Here is a 17000-nt window from a genome sequence, read left to right on the forward strand (position 1 = left end):
TATTTTCCTTTTCCCAAAAGATCTTCTTTTAAAGTTTTCTGCAAGGCACATCTGTTGGCAAAAATTCTCTCAATATTTATCTGATAAAGTCTTTATTTCTCCTTCACTTTTGAATGATAACTTCAGAGTACAGAATTCTAGGTTGATGGGTTTATTTTTTCTCTCAACACCTTAAAATTTTCATTCCACTCTCTTCTTGCTTGCATGGTTTCTGAGAAGTCAGATATAACTCTTATTTTTGATTCTCTATAGGTATGCACCCCCCCGCCCCCCACTCCTTTCAGGATTTTTTCTTTATTTTTGATTTTCTGTAGTTCTAAAATGTTATGCTGAGGGTAGTTTTTTGTTTTTTGTTTTTTTCCTGCTAGATGTTCTCTCAGCTTCCTGGATCTGTGGTTTGGTGTCATTATTTTTTCTATTTTCCTTCTCTTGGTATTCTTCTTATGCATACAATACACCTTTTATAGTTGTCCCACAGTCCTTGGATATCCTGTTCTGTATTTCTCATCTTTGTTCTTTTTGCTTTTCAGTTTTTGAAGATTCTATTGATATAGTCTCTAGTTCAGAGAGTTTCTCCTTATCCATATCTAGTCTACTAATAAACTCATCAAAGGTATTCTTCATTTCTGTTATACCTTTTCTTTTTTGACCTCTGGCATTTACTTTTGCTCTTTCTTAGGATTATGTTCCCCATCTGCTCTTGCATACTGTCTATTTTATCCATTAGAGCCCTTAGCATATTAATTACATTTTTTTTTACATTCCTACTTGGATAATTCCAACATTCCTGCTATGTCTGGTTCTGATGCTTGCTCTGTTCCTTCAAATTGTGTGTTTTGCATTTTATTATGTCTTGTAATCTTTTGTTGATAGTGTGACATGATTCACTGGTTAAAAGGAACGCTTGCACATAAATCTTTAGTAATGTGGTATGAGGTGTGGGGATAGGGAAAGCATTCTATAATCCTATGATTAAGTCTTAGTCTTTTAGTGAGTTTACGTGTCTAGACTATAAACTTCAAAAATGTTTCTCATTTTTTTCCCACTTACGTGGTACAGGATGGCTGGAGTGGGATGCAGTTAGGTATTTCCTTTCCTGTATGCCAGTTTGGCTCTGATAATAACCCAGAAGGCTAGGCTCTGGTTAACTATTTTCCTCTGAGCAAAGGCCTTGTTTATAACAGAATGCTCTGGCACATTTCAAAATGGTTTCTTTTCACCACCTCCTGCTGGGAGAGGATTTTTCTCCAGTATTTACTGTGGAAACCTGGTTGAGCTTCTGGATGTAAATCTCACACATATATTGTGGGACTGTTCTTATGACTGGGTTCCCTGGAGTTTTTAAATTTCAGAGTTGTCTACACTTTGTCATTAGCAGTCCTTCAGTTACAGTTCAGGTTTCCTTGACTGGCTCCCTTGGTGGTTTTCCCTAGTGAGTCTCTGCTCTGATAACCGTATGACTCCCTTATTTGCCGGTCTCCAATCTTTGAAGTAGTCATTTGTCCTGTGTCTTTCCTCCTCTGTAGGGTGATCCAAGAACAATCAGTTTTAAATCTGTTCAGCTTTTAATTTGTTTTAGGAGAGAGTGGCAGCTTCCAAGCTCCTTACATGTGGAAACAGCTAATTCTTTTTATGTACTATTGAATTCAGTTTACTAATATATTGGGGGATTTGCTGCCTAAGATCATGGGATATAACAGTCTGTTGTTATCTTTTTATTGTACTCTTTTTTTTTCAGTTCGGTATCAGAGTAATAATGAACTTATAAAATGAATTAGAAAGTATTCCTTCATTTTCTGGAAGTGATAATGTAAAATTGATGTTAATTTTTTTTATGTGTTTGATGGAATTCTCCAATGGAATCATCTGGGCCTGCAGACTTCTTTTTCAAAAACTTTTAAGTTATGAATTTAATTTCTCTAATAATTTTCTGTTTATTCAGATTATTATTTCATTTTGGTTGAATTTTGGTAGTTTATAGTTTTTAAAGAATTGGTCCCTTTATTTTAAGTTAAAAAGGTTTTGACAGTTGTTTGTAATATGCCCTCATTCTTTTTTTAATGGCTGCATGGTGTGAGGTGATACCTCCTATTACATTTTCAATATTGGTGTTCTGTATCTTCTTTTTGTTTTTGTCTGTCTTGGTAGAATTTTATTAGAATTTTATGAGTTTTATTAATTTTTCCCCAAGAACCAGCTTTTTGTCTATGTTATGCTTTCAATTTTATTCCTTTCTGGATTGCTCTTATTATTTCTTTAATTCTACTAACTCTAGCTTTATTTTGCTGCCATTTTTCTAGTCTTTTTGAGATAGAAACTTAGATTATTGATCTAAAATCTCTCTTTTCCCATATAAATATTTGGTGCTATAAATTTCCTTCTCAGCACTACTTTGGCTTCATCACATATTAAGCGAGTTGTATTTTCATTTTCATTTAGTTCAATATATGTATTTATTTTACTTGAGACTCTTTTTGATTAATGGATTATTTAGAGGTTTGTGTTGCCCAATTTCCACATGTTTTGAAACTGTAAACTGTCCTGTTGTCTCTTTGTTATTGATTTCTAATTTGATTTCGTTATGGTCAGGTAACACACTCTTTAAGGTTTCAATTATTTTAAAATTGTTATTTTTCATGTCCCAGGATATGGTCTGTCTGGCACCTGTTTTAGCTTCCATGGTTTTAGACGAGAAATCCATCGTCATTCAAGTTGGAATCACTCTAGAGGTGATGTCTCGAAATGTTTCCTTTGTCTTTGGTTTCTTCCCCGGGAGAATCATCTTTCCTCTCCAGCCCTGCCCGTGGAGATGGAGGACATTGATAATAAATGCTCTGGGAACAGCTAGTGAATTCATGGCTTCTGTTCCCTCCAAACTCAACCCCCTACGTGCCTCACTGACTCTCTTCTGCTATCTTCTGCTTACCGACGTCCTGCTAAATTAGACAAGAGACAACTAGTTCTCCTTTGGTTGTCTTTCACATTATTTTCAGGATATGTATTCGTGCTTAGAGGTAAAGAACAGGAAGAAACAGGTATACACTATCTAGTCCGGATGGGAAATCCAGTCATAATGGCAAATTAAACCACTTTGTATTTTAAATGTCCCAAAATGAGATTAATTAATGATTTATTTAGCATGTTATATCATGAAGATATTACAATATATCACATTATAAACAAAAGCAGGTATTATAAGTCAGTGTGTATGTTTTAGTCTCAAATTTCTAAGTATATAGGCATATTAAAATATGCACAGAAAGGAAATATATCAGAAATATTAAAAATAATTATTTCTAGATGGTGGATAATTTTTATTTTTATTTTTTATTTTTTTATTTTTATTTTTCTCCTATTTTCTGTAACTTCCAAATTTCTTGAGTGTGCATATTGTGCATGTTTATATTATTATTGGAAAATAAGTAAGAAGCAGTCAATGGAAATAATTTTTATAATAGGGAAGAAAGGGGAAAGTGTAAGAGGAAGGTTGGCCAGTGCTGTTAAGAATATTTTGTAAAAACTTCTGTTTGTCCACATTATCCTTCCAAAAAGAGGATCCAGGAGAAAAGGGCTCATGTAATAATGTCCTTCCCTATAGTTGTGGGATAACTAAGCAGCTGAAACAAACAAACAAAATTAAAAGAAAAAGAAAGAAAAGATAAGGAAAGAAAAGAAAGAGCATGGCTGCTAAAGGATTGTGTTATCCCAGAAGAAATCTAGCTCTTGTCCTTGAAAGTTTGTGATTCAAATGCATACCTAAGACTCCATTGATGAAACAGATATAAATGTCTGAAAACAATTACAGACATCCCTTCAGGAGATTTTTTTCATATCCTACATTCTTTCTTTTCCTACCGCCCCCTTCCCATACATAAAAATAATTGTTTCAACAAGGTAGATAAACAGTTATAGACCAATCATAGACTGGTCTTATGTAAAAATAATCTGTAAGAGTTCAGTACATGCCTATTGCAATCTCAGGATCAATTTATCTAATATCTCAAACCTCAAAACACAAGCAACACCAGAAACAAAAATATCTCTTAGTTACCTTGCATATTTCAGATGCCAATTTGGGTTGGCCTAAACAGGAAGGGCAACTTATTGAAAGTAGAAGGATGCAGGGATAGTTCACAGAGTTCACGGAACAGGCGGACAATTAAAGCACAGTTAAGACTAGAAACAGAGAAACATCAATGATATCAGCAAAAGGAATAAATGGAACTTATCTCTCGTCTCTCATATTCACTTGATTAACAAACTCCTATCTCCTGTGTCTCAGTTTAAATTCCTGGCATTGGGGAGCACAAGCCAAGGGGGAGACAGACTGAGAAAGAGGGACAGATTTAATTTTACCAATATATGTGAAGTGTCCACTTCTTGTGTTATGGACAAATAAAAACATGATTGCTAAGGACATATTTTGGTAGATAAGTTGGGCAGTTCTAATTACTCCACACTATATTTCACCGCTTTGTTGTTCAGCCTACGTGTACTTTTTTTATACATAATTCAAAATACAGCCAGTATCACATATACAACTAGAAATGCATCCATAATATCTCAAATGGAGATAATCAGAAGTCACATCTACCATCTATATTTTATATTCTCTTTTTTTAAGAAAAAAAGATTTTATTTTTGTACTTATGTATGTATTTATTTATTTTAGAGAGAGAAAGAGAGAACACAAGCAGGGGGAGGAATAAAGGGAGAGGGAGAAGCCGACTCCATGCTGCGCTGGGAGCCCGATGCGGGGCTCGATCTCAGGACCCTGAGATCATGACCTGAGCCAACATCAAGAGTCGGACGCTTAACCAACTGAGTTGCCCAGGTGCCCCCTTGCATCTACATTTTTAAAACATTCCATCTAACAGCTGCAGAATACACATTCTTCTCAACTGCACATTGAGCATTCTCCAGGAATAGATAATGTATCAGGCTACTAAACAAGTCTTAATAAATTTAAGAAGATTCAAATCATATCAAGTATCTTTTCTGACCACAGTGGTATGAAGCTAGAAATCAAATACAAGAAGAATATTATAAAATACACCAATATCTAAAGATTAAACAACATTCTCCTGAACAACCAATGGGTAAAAAAAAAGGAAATCGAGAGAGAAATAAAAAAAAAATCTTGAGACAAATGTAAAGGGAAACACAACAACAGATCAAAATGTATGGAGGCTGCAGTTCTAAGAGGGGAGTTCACAGAGATAAAGAGCTGCATTTAAAAAAAAAAGACAAATGTAAAATAAAATAAACAACCTAAATTTATACCAAAAGAACCAGAGAAAGACAAACAAAGTTTGTTAGCAGAAGAAAGTTAGCACAAGGTAGCAAATACAAAAGATCAGAGGAGAAATAAATAAAATATAGACTAAAAAGACAACGGGGTTCCTGGGTGGCACAGTCAGTTGAGCGTCCCACTCTTGTTTTTGGCTCAGGTCATGATCTCAGGGTCATGAGATCAAGCCCCACCTCAGGTTCTGTGTTGGGTGTGGAGCCTGCTTAAGATTCTCTCTCTCACACTCTGTCCTTCCCCCTCCTGCTCATGCATGTGCATGCTCTCTCTCGCTTTCAAAAAATAAATAAATAACAAATAAAAAATAATAATAATATATTTTTTTAAAGGTGCCCCTGGGTGGCTCATCTGTTTAAGCATTTGACTTGTGATTCAGGCTCAGGTCATGACTCATGGGTGGTGAGATCGAACCCCATGTTGGGCTCTGCACTCAGCTGGGAGTCTGCTTGAAGACTCTATTTCCCATCTCTATCAAAGAATGCATCATCCCTGGAAAGGTCCCAAAAGAATGAAGCAAAGAATATATCACTAAGAAATGCTAGAGGAGGCAACACCTTGTTTTAATTGGGCAACAAGGTAATTTTGTGAAGATTTTGTGCCTTATCTACCTGTCTATTTTAGAATTTAATTCAGAAGTAGATGGTAGTCATAATAATGCATATTAAAAATAATCATTTGAATTGAAAACAAAATTAGACTCTTTCTGACAGAACATAAATCTCATTTGGTTAATTGTATTTATGATAAGAATTGGCTTTGCTAATCAATTTGTATCCCATAAGCCAAGTTAAATATAGAGTTCAAGGGTTTGATGCAAATAAATTTAAAGCAGATGGTAAGGTAAATGCAGTTTGTTTAAAAACTGCATTGGCAAAGGTGTAGTAGAACTTGTATTATTTCCATTTTCTCAACCCTTTCTGATCATACTACATTAAATAAGAGGCCTTTAATTGAAAAGATAGCAAGTATCGTCAATAATCATTGCTGAATTTCTTGAAAGGATTTTAGACACACTTTTCAGAGACAGAACTAAATAACCCTGGTGACTAACAAATCATTTTGCCTTCTAGGCAGCTTTTAATTCTCTGCTTTCAGTTAATCTGAAAGAGCTTTCAGATCAATAAAAATAATTTTTTATGATATACCACTATATGATTTTAGGTATATAACTAAGAGGAATTAAAAATAATGTGTTATTGAATAACTAAAGTCTTCCATTTCCATCTACATCTTATAAAAGTATTTGCAAGTGTCAAATCCATAAAAACAAATAATACAGAACTCATGCTGAACACTACTTCATTCTACCAATAAATATTCACTTGTATGTAAATAAAATAATTTTTAGAAGTCCAATATCATGTTGAGATACATTTCCAATGTATTTTATTTTTAATAATTATCAAAATTGATTATATATTTTTGATCAATTGTTTAATAGAATAACTACAATGATTTTAATCCTGTAGACATTTTCAAAATTCAGAGAATTACAAACACACATATACACATACACAGCTATAAACTGCAGAGATGTATGATCTGTGATTAATAAGTCTATCAAACTTAAAATATATTATGCTAGGATAAAATTTTGTGGGAAAATTGGAACAGAAATACACAAATATGAAAAATACAAATTTCAACCATAATACCTTTTACATGTAGTTTTAATAGACGGAGGTATCAAATTAAATGTTATGGCCTTTATATTCAGTTGTATATATTGAAAACATAGTATAGGGGTGCCTGGGTGGCTCAGTCAGTTAAGTGTCTGCCTTCTGCTGGGGTTATGACATCAGGGTTGTGGGATCAAGCCCCACATGGGGCTCCCTGCTCAGTAGGGAGCCTGGTTCTCCCTCTCCCTCTGCCCTTCCCCACCCCCACTCATGCTCTCTCTGTCTCTCTCTCAAATAAGTTATTAAAATCTTTAAAATAAATAAATAAATAAATGGAAAGTAGTGTAAATGAATTTGAAGTGTCAATATTTATAACACACATAGATTATATCATGTGCCACAAGTAAGATGAAAGACAATTATATGTCAACTTAAAAATTTGTGAGGGTTATGGAATTCTTAAGGAAATTATTTTAACAGTATTAGACTAAAAAAGTTTGAAAACTACTACTAAGTAACCCAAACCCATATGAAGTGAGTGGTGTATTAAATCAAGTTCTTCAGTGTTACCAAATGTGGAGAGATTTCAGTGAAGTCACCAAAGATGGCCATGTCAGGTTTTCTCTCTGCCATTCGTTCTTCTACCACTCCTCTTCTGTGGCATTTTCTTGCCATAGAGCCTTCTTCCATTCATTACTTGTGATTTCTTGCCACTTCATACTTGCCGTACTCACAAATGCTTTCTCAAGCAACGGAGATTTCCCAGCCTTCTCCCTCTGCATATCTCCATATCTCCATTACATTTCATGCTGTGGTGATAAGCAGGCTTATTCTTACTGGACTCACTTGAGGCTCTAAAATCCACTACAAGTGGGGCGCCTGGGTGGCTCAGTCGTTAAGCGGCTCAGTTCATGGGCCCAGGGTCCTGGGATCGAGCCCCGCATCGGGCTCCCTGCTTGACAGGAAGCCTGCCTCTCCCTCTCCCACTCCTCCTGCTTGTGTTCTCTCTCTCGCTGTGTCTCTCTCTGTCAAATAAATAAAATCTTTAAAAAAAATAAAATAAAAAATAAAATCCACTACAAGTGATGATTTCTATTTTTTTTTAATTTCCTGAATTACCTTGGTCCCACTCTAATAACTTGGATTTGGATTCATCAAGGTCATGGTTACCCCAATCACCTAAAAGTCCAAGTCACTGAGCAACAACTTCTTAGTGCAGTAACAGCAAGACCCAGGGATTGGTAATTAGGGCAAGAAAAATAATTTTTTCCCTTGAAAATCTTCATCTTATATGAATCCAATAGTTTCCTCATCAAACTGTACTCATCCCATCTTTATTGCATTATCTACAATATATTCAAAATACATTCCCAAGCAATACCTATGTTTTATTATTCAACAAAGGATAGCCCAATCAGAGTCAGATCAGAGAAGATGATTTATGGTAAGGTGGAAAGGAAATAAGAGTTTTCTAACGGAAGGATCTGAAAAGTTGCTGGCAAGGCAGCCAGGCAGTGTGGGAGCAAAATGTTCAAGGAAATATTTTATTTTTATTTATGTTGGCTATGAAATAAATATTGCATAGTTGAATCAGTGGATTTTATGTGTCAGGCACTATTTCCTGCTGCACCCAATCACCGCAGAGCTGTCAGAAGCAAAGTGTGTATTTGAAGAGGCTACCCTCTCTCAACAGAAAAAGAAAAAAAACAAAACAAAACAGGAGCGTTGACAAAATGCATCCTGATGAGTGTCTCTCCCTGTTTTTAAAGCGTTTGGGTTTATTCCAATTTTAACAAATGCGAACCCTGCATGAAAAGTAATTGAAGACAATAGTTTCAAAAAAGACCCAGTGAGGGAAGAGGGAAGACATATTTTCTAAGCAGATAACATTACATAAGTGTAATGTATATCTGAAGAATATAAGACAGAATGGTTTCATTTCAGATTGGATACCTTTTCCCTTTACTCAGTAACAGAATACATAGAATGTGATGAGATGAGCATTTTATATTGTGGGTGTCTGGTCACTGACCTGTATGTTACAGCCACATCGGTATAGATGAGCATCAGGAACAGGCCAATGAGAATGCCCCGGAAACAGCAAATGTCAGGAGAGTACAGGCAGGGAAGCAACAATAATTCAGCATGTGCCCCTGCACAGAATCTGATTGGAATTACATGGCAGAAGGATGGCTGATGATAAGGCCAGAGAAGGCCCAGCACACACACCTGAGATTTAGGCTAGGCTTTTAAAACGGCTTTCCTGGGCAACCCTCTTTGTATTCTGTGTCCTCGCCTCATTCCTGAGAGGCAGAGCTCCAGAGACTGAGACATTGGCTTTTGGCTGTTTATTAATTGCCGTATATGTTTGCTGCTGTTATGTGACTCCAGAGCCTTAAGTTATGAATAATTAAAACCTTGACTCTCTATGGGCATAAACTATGATATAATAATAACAGTCCCTTCAGAGTATCCCTTAATACTGCATGGATACTAAAATTATTCCCACCTCTCTCACACAGCCACGTACGCACACATTCTCACTAACATAGTCAACTCACTCGTTTTTTAATAATCTCAGTTACACTGAATTTTTTTTAAAAAACTATCACTGATTTCTGTGTTCTAAAAAAATCCTTTCTTTTTGCTGTAATGAAATAGGTTAAAAAATACTAAGTAATGAAATTTGTACCATTTCAGCACCTTTGATAACATATTAATGGACATACTATTTGTCCTAAAAGCTAGCAGATAAATGCTTTATCCTAAATGGGCTAACTAGACAATTTTGAGCGCTGAAAGTCTTCAGAGCATTGTTTCCCTTTGTCCAGCATTCAGGCACCTCCTTAGATTCCCAGGTTTGAGCATGCATCCATATATTTGTTTCTCCTGTACCTCTGCTCACGCGTGGCCTCAGCTGGTTGAAAGGAGTGAATTTCTAATGGTGAAATTATAGGCATTTTGACAGGCCAATGGAGAGATATTCTGAGGGTGGGGAGCTTCCCAGCATCCTTCAAATTTAAATGACAACAAGCAGTAGGGTTTAATTTCTTCAGTCCAGGTTTCAGCAAAATTCTTGTCAGTCAAAGACATTCACAAAACACCTGCCCTATATAAAATATTTCTCTTCACATACTAATTCCCTGCCTGACACTTGACAGTTTTTATAAAGAATGATGGGAAGCTGAGTATTTGCTCTGTAGAATGGAAATTTGATTCACAGCAATTTACTTATTTAGAATGAAATTCGACCATGGCAAAGCTGTTCATACCTATGGTTTTCATTGTAAAGAAGTCTTGCTTGCACCTCAATTTATGCTGGTTTCTTAATTTTAATAAAGGAGGATATTTGCTGTTCTTAATTTTAATAAAGGAGGAAGTGTAAGAGTACAGACCATTGCTGAAAACAGCTGTAACTTCTTCATACCTTCTTGTACGGAGAAATGGGGAAGATGAGAAGCTAAAAAACTGTGATCACACCATTTACATTATTTACATCCTGCATTCTAGCAAAACGTAAAGCCCTTGTTTTTTTCATCTTTTAGTGCACTCTGAGATGGGTTTTTTTTTTTTCCCCAGTTAGCTTCAGATATTGTTTTTCTTTCATAGACTAATTCTTGCTAATGGGAAATCTGTGGCTCGGCTGCATTCTCTCAAAATAGGCTCTTTACTACACTTCGTATGGATATTTAATTGGCCAAGTTAGACACAGTCCAGTACAGAAATGGGAGTAAGAACTCTGAGGATCATATACTGCAACACTTTCATTTATTTGCTGAATCAGTATCTTTATAAAATGAGGAAAATAAATCTGACTTTCTTAGATACTGTAAAGATGAAAATGAAATAATACTTTTAATTCTTAAATAAAAGATCTGAAACAATCCTGTAAACATAGTTTTTTTCTAATTGTGCCTCTCTGCTTCTATTTCTGTCACTCGTAAAGAAAGAGGGACTCAAAATCCTTGAGAGAAAAGACTACATTCTTGTGTAGCATAACCTTTTAAAGGAAAAACAACATCATTAAAGTGTAATTGACATACAATAAACTGCACATACTTGGAGTAAACAATTTGATAGGTGGTGTGTACATATGAGTGAAACCATCATTACAATTAACATTGTGAACATATCCATCACCTCCGAAATGTTTCTGATACCTCCAGAGCCTACCCCCATTTCCATCCCTCAGACGACAGCTGATCTGCTTTCCATCACTCTATTTTTGCATATATTTTCTAGATTTCACACTAAATGGAATCAGTCAGTATGTACTCTTTTTTTGGAGAGGGGTTGTCATTTTTTTTTCATCCAGCACAATTATTTGAATTATTTATTCATGTTTTATGAGTATTGATTGTGCATTTATTATTATTCCATTGTATAGATGAATTTGTTTATCCATTCACTGGAGGGTGGACATTGGTGTTGTTTCCAATTTTAGGCTGTTACACATAAAAACATTATGAGCATTTGTGTGCAAGTGTTGAGATGGGACAGGTGTTTTCCTCTTTCTAGGAGAAATACTTCAAAGTGGAATGGGTGTATGTTGTTTTTGAAAAAAACGAACACACTGTTTTCTATATTGGTTGTACCATTTTGCATTCCCACCAGGAAATTAAAAGAATTCTAATGGTTCCACATCCTCATAAAAACTTAACAGAAGTCTTCTTAAGTTTTAGCCATTTTAATAGCTATGTAGTGGCATCTCACTGTGATTTTAGTCTGTTGTCTTAATTATTTGCTAATTTGTCAGAAAGATGGACATTGGAGGGATGTAAAGTGACAAGAAGTAAAACTTTAGTTTTCTAGACCTCTCTGTCACCACAGGGAACTCTGAGAAATGGGAAGAGTTATTTATGTCCTCCCTATTCTCTCTACAATTTGATTGCATTTATTTATTCATTATTCACTATTATAATAATACAATATTTGGAAAAGTTACATAAAAGAATAAATATTCATGTTTCTCTCACCTTGTCATTTTTACTATTCAGATTTTGGTCTATTTCATTCATTTTCTCAATCATAATAAAATTACTAACATCTATTAAAGATTCACAATGGCCCAGAATTAAGGTAGATAGTCTAATATATCTCATACAATTTTTTTCAATAACCTTATAAGTAGATATTATTTTCCCAACCTATAAATTAAAGCAAAACAAAATGAAACAGAGACTTGGACAAGGCTTATATGATAAGCTAGTAACTAGCAGAACCCCAACTTGATTCAACATATTTCTGACTCCTAAGACTATGTCTCTTGAGTTATCTGGTTTCTAAAAATATCCAATTAAAAAGAAAAGATATATCGCTGAGTTTTAATGATATTGAAAGCAATTATTCATTAGAAGTCACGAAACTAACTTAAGTGTAATTAGAAAGATGGGATAAATAGACTTGAAATAATCAGCACGGCATAGTGAACCAAGCTTCTATAGACATAGCTCGTTTCCCAAGCCTGCCATAGAACAGTTGTGACACCTTGGCCAGATTACTTTATTTCTCTGATTCATTTAACATCTCTCAGATGAGGTTGTGTTAGAAGAACTCTAAGTCAACCTGTATCTCTGAAATGTTTTACTCTATTTGGAATGGAGAAGCAGTAAAATGGGTTGAATGACCTCCAGATTCTCAGCTCCTGGATAGTATCATTCAAAGTTGATGATGATAAATGACGGGGAGATATAAGAAGATTGTTGACTGATCAAAATATGGCAGAGGCACATTGGATCTGCAAGTGTCAAGTAACACATTTAAAGAAAAGAAACGATCTACTGAAATAATTGAACTATGAAGTTTGATTCCTTATTCAGAAGAAAGCGTTTTTGTTCATTGTCACCTGGTTTTTAAAAATATCAGCTCAGAGCCACAACAAATGCCACATTATTTTTTTTCCTTTCTTTGAATTGTTATAATTTATATATGGCAGAAATAACTTTTTAAAATTCCATTAATTAACATATAATGTATTATTTGTTTCAGAGATACAGGTCTGTGATTCATCAGTCTTATATAATACCCAGTGCTCTTTACAACACATCCCGTCTTTAATATCCATCACCCAGTTACCCCATTATTATAAGCAAAAAAAAAAATATATGTACAATCCATAAGTCAAACCAAGATTCACAACACCTGGAAACCTTTCTCTTTGTTCATCTTGCTTTAGACATTAAAATGAAGCAATAGACATTCTAGAAAACATTAAACCAAGACGTTAGAGCATCTGTTAGTATCTAGGAATGAAAAGATTAAAAACTATTCTTCAATGTCAAAAACTAAAAGCTGAAAGTTTCTATATTTGAAATGTAAAACTAATTAAAAGTATAGATGAGGAAAGAAAACTTGTTCATTAAATCGATGGATTCTAGAACAAAATGTTGATTTTAGGACAAATAAAAATAAGCTATTTTTTCTACCCGTGGTTTATAATGTATGAGGCTCATTATCACTTTATGTGGTATAGAGTAGATGGAACATATTGAATTTGAACAAGATGATTATGGAGAAACAACTGATATTTGAGCCATAAATGCATATTGAATGAATATAAAGATTACTTAGCAAACATATTCTTTACGTTGTACTTGACATTGGAAAATAGCTTGGGTTTTCTTCAGATTCATTGATATCAACAATGAAAAGAACGGTGTAGGAGTTTTACTTGAATTTTTTCACTTTATACCTGAAGAGATTGAGACTTGGAAATGTGTAGAAAATTGGTCATCTCATGAAAGACAGCCAGTATTTCAACAGAAGCATTTTAGGGCTCTTCTCAGGCACAGAAATACTTGTGTGACCTTTAACATGATACCAAGACTTTCTAAGACAATTTTTTTTCATATGTAAACTGTAAATTTAATATGTATAACTAAAATTTTGAAGAAAAATTTAAATAACATTTCACCAAATCTAATACATTATTTATTCTAATAGTCACTTTTATTTTTTGTATCACCAAGAAAAAAACTATAATTCTTTCTTTCACTTAGAATTGTGTATTTTATTCATATTTAAAGAGATTTTTTAAGGTTTATCTAAGTATTAAAATTAAAATTAAAAGAAAAGAAAAATACAGTGGGTTAGTTATTCCCCAAACTTAACATTTTCAGAGCATGACTATTTTAAGTCACTTTGAAACCCAAACTGGTCAATGTTCATACCGTTGCTCTTTTTTTGTTTGTTAGTTTTTTTTTTTTTTAAATCATAGTATTGTTCTCTGTGCAATTAAAAGCATTAGTATTAAAGATTTTCTTAAGAGAGTGATGCATTATTATCTCTGGGATTTTCTCCCACATTAGTAACACTCATTCTAGAACTGTTTTTGCTGGCAATTTACTATTTATCTAAACATAAAATTTCATTTTTTCCTCTCTCATTTCAATCACTGAGTGCTGGAAATGCGAACAACTTTTGTTCAAAGTCAATAGAAAATTTCTAGCAAATTGACATTCAATGTCTTAATGATGGTCTTGCTTTGTGGAAAAATCAATCTTATCTGCCCCTGGTTTCTTTGAAGTTTCCTTCATCTGTTTTAAGGGATCCAGCAATATTCATGCCTTTAGTTATAGGGCTTTGTTTATGATAAACAACTTCTTTCCACAAAATTCAGAAACAATACGTAACAGAGATTATTGCAGTTCTGGCTATCTTGCTTTCTTAGATCCTGAAGGCATTTGGCTGTGGCATTTCAAGAAAATATGGGATTGTGGTAATTCCTCTGATGAATTGTTCATTTACTAATATCCAATTTAGAGTTCATTTCCATGTTTATCTGCATATACTTGTTTTGTACCTGTGCACTTTTGCATATTTGATTATTATTTTCAATACCTTGACACATTGTAATATTTTTTTATTTTTTTAAAGATTTTATTTATTTATTTGTCAGAGCGAGAGCGAGAGCAAGAGAGAGAGAGAGAGAACAAGCAGGAGAAGCAGCAGGTAGAGGGAGAAACAGGCTCCCCGCTGAGCAGGGAGCGTGATGCGGGACTCGATCGCAGGATCCTGAGATCACGACCTGAGCCGAAGGCAGACGCTTAACTGACTAAGTCACCCAGTCCTGACACATTGTAATATTTTAAACAGCATTAAGCCTAACATGTATAGTAGTACCAAGTGGGTTGAAATGAGAAAAATCTGAGCAGCGATGACCAAGTGTGCCCATGTGCAGGCAATACCAAATAGACAATTGTCTTGCACACAAAGACTGTAAGAGGTCATCTATTTTAAGAAGAATCTATTTCAACAGGTATTAACATATGAGAAATGGCTATCACAACATTAATGATATATGGTATATTAAACATCTAACAATGTCCGGCTTACCAATGTTTAATGTGTGATAGCCATTGCTGTTGTTATATTATTGTTATAACATTGTCTAATGGGACATTTTGACATTCTTTGTTAGTTTTCTGACGGTGCAACAGCTTACTCCTAAGACAGTGATATTACACACTGAATGGACATGGTTTCTTTGGAAAGTTCGGGTACCCTGTCTTTTCCTGCCTTGATAAATCATACTTTGGTTATTCTCAGAATTGAACTTTTGCCATAGTTCTTATTATACAAAACAATAATTCACTGCTCCCTCAGGATATTTGTAGAATCCAGAGCCTATATCATCTGGTCACAGAATCGTTTATAAACACATTTTTATAATGAAGAATATATTCATTTTGACCTGGTGATTAAAGGACTTTTTATCCATTTGTGAGTTCTGAAATATTAATGAGGGTAAAGCTTCTTATTGCTTAATCAATTTTAGATCCTGTGACTTTAATGGTCTTGCATGTTTTCAAATACTTGAATAGTTGAGCATAGTTTCAACACCCACATCTGATGTAGTTACTTAACTAGAAACCATTTGCCCCTATATTTCTTCTCTGCTAATTTCCATTTATTTTAACAGGCCAAATATTAAGGTGGAGTGCTATATATTAGATAGGTAAAGCTCATAAACAACTGTGAAGTAGTTATATATATTACTGTCTGTGTAGGCCAGAAAGGAAGAAAATGTTATTAAAGTGCATAGGTGCCAAAACTCTTTAATGATAAGTTTACAAAAATTGGGTTCTATAATATCTGAAGGAAAAGCCTATTTTGGAAGCAGTGATTACATAGATGGCATCTACCCAGTGAATCTGGGGATTCTTCTTCAAAGATGTGACCTTGTGAGTGAAAGTGGTGATTCACACATTCACAAGAGTGACGTTTGTTACACAGACCAGGGAGTGACCCTTCTGTAAAAATAGATCAATAAATCTTCTTTGAAATATATAGATCTTTAATATAATAAATCTACAGATCAAAGGTTTTCACTTTCTCCTTTTAGCATAAGTACTCTCAGTATCATTCTACCTGTTTCACCCACTACCTATTCCCCATCTTTTTAACAAGCCATTAGGCTATATTATCCCATTATTCTTTAATACTTTGTTAGAGAGTTTTTTTGTTTTGTTTTATTTTCCAAATGAACTCCACCTATTTTCATTCACTTCTAAGGTAGAGCTGTAGGTAGAAAAAGCTTACTCTGGACTCAGAGACTTAAAAGGATCACTTCTCCTTGTAAAAACTTATTTAACCTTGAGCAAGTCACTACATCTCTAACAGTCTCTGCTTTACCTAAAAATATCTTCATTAAGGTGTTGGGATGATTAAAGAATATACATGAAACATCTGACACACAGCAAGTGTTCAATTGTTTGTTTTCCTTCATTATTTTGTTTCAGTTAGTTCTAATTATTTAAATATTTGTATTTTTTATGCTGAATTCCATTTTTGTTCAACGTGCTGTGCAGTTAGTTAATTGTATTATTGGCCGCAAGCCTTCATTCTCTCTGAAGCCACACTCTTAACCATGTGACTTTTCAGTTTCTCTGTTAAAACAGTGAGATATATATATATATATTCCTGCTCCTAAGCATGGGTTCAGCCATGTAACAGCTTTTAGTAAATAGATACGAAATAAAAGTGAAAGCATGCCTTAAGAGTTCTTGCATGTTTTTACTTTATTAGGACTTTCTCTTTCTTTCTTTCTTTCTTTCTTTCTTTCTTTCTTTCTT

This window comes from Callorhinus ursinus, unplaced genomic scaffold, assembly GCF_003265705.2.
Source record: "Callorhinus ursinus isolate GAN/ISIS: 27379988/994484 unplaced genomic scaffold, GSC_fseal_2.0 scaffold4, whole genome shotgun sequence".
Lineage (NCBI taxonomy): Eukaryota > Metazoa > Chordata > Mammalia > Carnivora > Otariidae > Callorhinus > Callorhinus ursinus.